The following is a 6,590-nucleotide window of genomic DNA, read 5'->3' as shown; positions in this document are numbered from 1 at the left end:
AAGATATACAGATTTTCTAACAGTGTCTAATGAGGTGCAAACAGCAAAAGAATTTATAAAGATTGTAGAAGCTGCAGAAAATGAATACAAACTGCCATCAGTGAGAATTGCCAGACAATGTCAGACACTACTTTCAAAGCCTTACCTCAACAGTTGCCAGTTACACGTACTAAGATTGATTGGAACAAGATCTTTAGCTACAAGATCGGCAAAGAGATGCAGAATGCATAAGATGAACATTGCATGACCGGATTCATTTCAGCGTCTTTGCATTAAGAAAAAAATTATTATTGCAAAAATATTCAGAACTATCAGACTGCCCAGTCATGGGCTGTTGCCATTTAAAATCACTGTAATTAATTAGTTTGGTTCTAGCACAAACCTTAGCTAATCAACCCTTATTTTTCACTTCTTTTGTTCTAAGAGGATTGAAAATGAATTTAGTTTAATTGCCTCTTACTTTGTTATTCCTTTCTTCAAAATGAAGAGATGATTCCTCCAGTTTATGGTGAAAAGTTTTCGAAGTATTTCGAAAGTACTTTACTTACTATAACCCTAAAATTGCTGGGAAGGTGGCTCAGTGGTAGAGCACTTGCCTTGCATGCCTGAGGCCCTGTGTTTGATTCCTCAGCACCACATAAGCAAAAAAGAAAAAAGCCGGAAGTGGTGCTGTGGCTCAAGTGGTAGAGCGCTAGCCTTGAGCTGAAGAGGTGAGAGACAGCACCCAGGCCCAGAGTTCAGGCCCCATGACCGGACCCAAAAAAAAAAAAAGCCCCTAAAATTGTTGCCTTTTGGCTTACGAAATGGGTAACTTTTGCTATTAGCCCAATTCTTTTTAATGGGGTCACTAATGGACATTCTAGTTTAAGGTGGTTGATGGACTTAGCCATATATGCTGCTAAAGAAATTGTCTACTTTTTCTCCTCACCTCTTCCATTGATGAAAGATTGAGATTAGAGGGAAAGTGTTTTCTAGATCACTTTATGTTTAGACCTTTCAGTAAGGTTATTTAGCTAGCTTAGTGTTTAATAAACTATTTTTAAAACAAGGCCAAGATCTATTGGTGTTTTGAGATTCTGAAATTAAATGATAATACTTATTTCAGAGTTGCATTTAATGCTTTTTTTCTTGTGACAGTTATGCAAATTAGCTTGAATTCCATATGTCCCTGAGTTTTGTTTTTTTTTTTTTTTTTGGTCAGCTGTGGGGCTTGAACTCTGGGCCTGGGCGCTGTTCCTCAGCTCTTCAGCTCAAGGCGAGCGCTCTACCACTTGAGCTACAGCACCACTTCCGGTTTTCTGGTGGTTTATTGGAGATAGGAGTCTCACGGTTTCTACTGCCCAGGCTGGCTTTGAACCGCGATTCTCAGATCTCAGCCTCCTGAGTAGCTAGGATTACAGGCGTGAGCCACCAGCGCCCGGCACCCTGAGTTATTTTTATCACAAAGCCACAAATGTATTATAACAAAGCAAATTGTAATATATATAATACTGAACTCAAAAAAAAAAAAAAAGAAGCACAAGGAGGAATCATCAAGAGATAGAGAGGAACAGTGATCAGTCAACAGAGATAGCCAGAAGTTGTATAGAAGTTAAGTCAGATGGAAATAGAGACGTTCCCATTGGATTCTGCAGTTTTAAGACTGCTAGGTTTTTCTTTTTTTTTTTTTTTTTGGTCAGTCGTGGGGCTTGAACTCTGGGCCTGGCCGCTGTCCCTCAGCTCTTCAGCTCAAGGAGAGCGCTCTACCACTTGAGCTACAGCGCCACTTCCGGTTTTCTGGTGGTTTATTGGAGATAGGAGTCTCACGGTCTTTCCTACCCGGGCTGGCTTTGAACCAGGATCCTCAGATCTCAGCCTCCTGAGTAGGTAGGATTACAGGCGTGAGCCACCAGCGCCCGGCTGAAAGAATATTCTTTTTAACAAATAGTTCTGAAACAAGTAAACCACTATCTCACCATATTTAAAAACTAAATGCTGGGCACTTAATGGTTCATGTCTGTAATCTTAGCTATTCAGGAGGCTGAAAACTAAGGATCATTGTTTGAAGCCAGCCCAGGTGGAAAAGTCCCCTTGAGACTCTTACCTCTAAGAAACCACTCAACAAAGCCAGAAGAGACTCTGTGGCTCAAGTAGTACAGCGCTAGCTTTAAGCAAAAAGAGACTCAAGGAACTGTTCCAGGCCCTGAGTTCAAGCCCCAGGACAAGGAAAACAAAACAAAACATAAAACAAAAAAACTCAAACCATATAGCTTGGTGCCAGTGGCTCACACCTGTAATTTTAACTACTCATGAATCTGACACCTAAGGACTGTGGTTCAAAGCCAGCCAGTCAGAGAAGTCCATGAGACTCTATCTCCAATATACTACTACAAATGGGGAAAAAAAAAAAAAAAAAAGAGCTGGGCACTGTCCTTGAGTCCTTCAGCTCAAGACAAGTGCTCTACCACTTGAGCCACAGTACCACTTTCCTTTTTGCTGGTGGCTAACTGGAGATAAGAGTCTCATGGACTTTCCTGCCTGGGCTGGCTTTGAACCACAGTCCTTAAATCTCAGCCTCTCGAGTAGCTAGGATTACAGGTGTGAGCCACCAGCACCCAGCTTGTCCCTGAACTTATTTTTGCTCAAGGCTAGCACTCTACCATTTGAGCCACAGCAAACTTCTGGCTTTTTCTGTTTATGTGGTACTGGGGAGTCGAACTCAGGGCTTCGTGAATGCTAGGCAAGCACTCTACCACTAAGCCACATTTGCAACCCCTTAGCTATTCTTTTAAAAACACATTCAAAGCTGAATACGCTGGCATATCTATAATCCCAGCACTCAGGAAGCTGAAGCAGGAGGATTATGAGTTAGAGGCAAGCCTGTTCTGCGTTGAATTTCAGGCCAACCTGGGTTACACAGTGAGATCTTGTCTCAGAAATAAAGAGGGCTTCAGGAGTTGTTCAAGTGGTAGAGCGCCTGCCTTGCAAGTGTAAGACTCTGAGTTCATAGCTCCATACTGTAAAAAAAATAAATAAATGTAAACAAAAATTTAAAAAAAACACTTGAAAAAAATCTTGTCTTCCTCATCACCTGCAGAATAGAGTTCTGACTATGGGATGGCCTAAGAGGCTCATAAGACCTACACCTTCCATTCTTCATTTATTTTCTACCAAGCCTAGAGACTCCAGCATACTATCTGGAATTGTTTTTTCACTTTTTGTATCTTACTGATAATAAGATTTAAACTTAGGGTCTCATGCTCTCACCTTTCTTGGTCACTGGTTCTACCTGAGCCTTACCTCTAGCCTGGCTCACAGACTTTTCTGTCCTGACTGGCCTCAAACCTCAGTATTCCAGATCCCAGCCTCTTGAGTAGTAAGGATTACAGATAGACAGCCACATATACCTGGCTGTTTGTTTTTGAAACAGAGTCTTACTCTGTAGCTTGGGCCAGCCTTGATTTAGCTAGCCCATTCTAGCCTCAAACTCACCATACTCTTATCTCAATCTGTCAAGTGTTAGGATTATAGCATATACCACAACATAGCACTATTTATGATTTTCTTATGCTTTGCACATGCACATCAGATTTGTATAATTGTTCATGCTGGATGCTAGTGGCTCATGCCTGTAATCCTAGCTACTCAGGAGGCTGAGAGTTAAGGATCACAGTTAGAGGTCCATAAGACTGTAATTAACCATCAAATAGAGCCAGAAGTGGAGCAGTGGCTCAAGTGGTAGAATGACAGCTTTGAGTGAAAAAGCTAAGTGATAGTGCCCAGGCCCTGAGTTGAAGCCCCAATACACAAATACAGACACACACACACACACACACACACACACACACACACACACACACACACACACACACACACACACACACACTTTTTCCTGTACTATGACTTTTTCCTTTTCTGCCCCCTCATTCATAGGCTATTTCAGCATGCCTAGGATTATTCCATAACTGTGGGCCACTTTGCTGTGTTCTTACAGGGCTACCTCTCTTCAAGGCAAGGGCTTGAACTTTGCATTTCTAGCCCCAAGAGAAAATAAATGTAATCAAATAAAGAATAAGTAGAATAAATATAGTCTTTTTTTTTTTTTTTGGCAGGCATGGGACTTGAATTCAGGGGCTGGGCACTGTCCCTGAGTCCTTTTTGCTCAAGGCTGGTTCTGTACTACTTTGAGCCACTGTGCCACTTCCAGTTTCCATAGCCTCTGGAGATCAGAGTCTATGGGTACTTTCCTGCCTGGGCTGACTTTGAACTACAATCCTCATATCGAGCCCTGTTCTTTTTCAGTGTGTGTGTGTGTGTGTGTGTGTGTGTGTGTGTGTGTGTGTGTGTGTGTGTGTGTGTGTGTGTGTGTGTGTGTGTGTGTGTGTGTGTGTGTGTGTGTGTGTGTGATCTGGGGCTTGGACTCAGGGCTTGGATGCTGTCCTTCAGCTTTTTTGCACTAGGCTAGTGCTATATTACTTGAGCCACAACTCTATTTCTGGCTTTTGTGGTTAATTGGAGATTACTCTGTGTCTCACAGATTTTCCTGCCCAGGCTGACTTTGAACTTCAGTCCTCAGATTTCAGCCTCCTAAGTAGCTAGAATTATAGGCATGAGCCACCAGCACTCGGAGCTTTTTCATTCTTTTTTTTTTTTTTTTTGGTCCAGTCGTGGGGCCTGAACTCGGGGCCTGGGTGCTGTCCCTCAGCTCTTCAGCTCAAGGCTAGCGCTCTACCACTTGAGCCACAGCGCCACTCCTGGCTTTGTTCTTTTTGCTTATGTGGTGCTGAGGAATCGAACCCAGGGCCTCAGGCATGCAAGGCAAGCACTCTACCACTGAGCCACCTTCCCAGCCCGCTTTTTCATTCTTGAATTAGTTTCTTAATCTCTCTCCTATACTTATTTGTAACTGTTAATATATATTTTTCATGCATTATATTTTTTTTGTCTATGAGTTTTAGCTGATTACAAACTATAGCTTTTAGACCACGGTGGCTCATTCCTGTAATCCTAGCTACTCAAGAGGCTGAGATCTGAGGACCACAGTTTGAAACCAGCCTAGGCAGGAAGAACCATGAAATTCTTATCTCCAATTAACCACCAAAAAGCCAAAGTAGAGATGTGGCTCAAGTGGTAGAGCACCAGCCTTAAACATTCAGGGAGAGTCCAGGCCCTGAGCTCAAGCCCCAGGAGCAGCACACACACACACACACACACACACACACACACACACACACACACACATTTAAGCTTAAATAAGATTAATTAGACATTGCCAGAGAACCATGCAGACATCCAGGTACAAAGAATAAAGAAAGGTTTATTGCACATGTGCATAAACCTTCTCACAAGGGAGAAGTGAGAAGCCCCAGCTATTGTCTGGGGTGACCTCAATAACCTAAGGAGTTTAGGGGGGGCTAGAAGGGGATAGGAGGCAGAGACCCTGGTGTGGCAGACTAGGGTTTATGGCTGCTGTCCAAATAGTAGATAAGGGTCCTGCAACTACCCAGACCTGAAGGTCACTCTAAGGGACTCTTATTGCCTTATATAGTGGTAGCTGCCCCAGAGAAGTGCCATCCTAAGGTAAAGGGGGTTAGAAGTTGATTATTTACTGCCTTTGCTACCTGGGCCTAGTGTTACCTAGGAAGGGAGCATGTTAAACTGTGGAGAAGGGAAGGAATGGACTAAGCTATAGGAAGGGAGCTCATTTTGTTAACACACACACACACACACACACACACACACACACACACACTTACAATAAATGACTCCAAAGCTGTTCCTCCTCCTTCTCCTCTTCCTCCTCCTCCTCCTTCTTCTTCTCCTCCTCCTCTTCCTCCTCCTCCTTCTTCTCCTTCTCCTCCTCCTCCTCTTCTTCCTCCTCCTTTTTCTTCTCCTCCTCCTCCTCCTTCTTCTCCTTTTTCTCCTTCTCCTTCTCCCTCTCCTCCCTCTCCTTCCTCTTCTACCTTTTCTTCTTCTGGTGGTGGTGGTAGTGGTGGTCATGGAGCTTGAACTCTAGGCCTGGGGGCTGGCCCCTGGGCTCTTCAGCTCAAGGTGAGCGCTCTACCACTTAAGTCTCAGTGCGGCTTCCAGTTTTCTGGTGGCTAATTGGAGATAAGAGTTTCAAGGACTTTCCTGCCCAGGCTGGAAATCCTCAAATCTCAGCTTCCTGAGTACCTAGGATTACAGTTGTGAGCTACCGGTGCCCAGCCAGTTTCTTCTTTTAGATTCTATGTTTTTCCTCCCCTGAGAGCGGGACTTAAGCTTGGTACCTGATGCTTTCAGTCATTAGCTGGCACTCTACCACCTTCAACCCAAGATTCTGTTTTGTTTTTTGTTCTTTTTGTCAGTCATGGGGCTTGAACTCTGGGACTGGGTGCTGTCCCTTAGCTCTTCAGCTCAAGGCGAGCACTCTACCACTTGAGCCACAGCGCCAGTGGTTTATTGGAGATGAGTCTCACAGGTGTTCCTGCCTGGGCTGGCTTTGAACCTGGATCCTCAGATCTCAGCCTCCTAAATAGCTAGGATTACAGGCATGAGCCACCGGTGCCTGGCTGTTTTTTTTTGTTTTTGAGAGGTTTTTCTTGTGCCAGTCCTAGGGCTTGAAGTGAGAG

Source organism: Dipodomys merriami, unplaced genomic scaffold, assembly GCF_024711535.1.
Source record: "Dipodomys merriami isolate MVZ:Mamm:240054 unplaced genomic scaffold, mDipMer1.0.p SCAF_1, whole genome shotgun sequence".
Lineage (NCBI taxonomy): Eukaryota > Metazoa > Chordata > Mammalia > Rodentia > Heteromyidae > Dipodomys > Dipodomys merriami.
Note: the sequence above shows the minus strand (reverse complement) of the source record.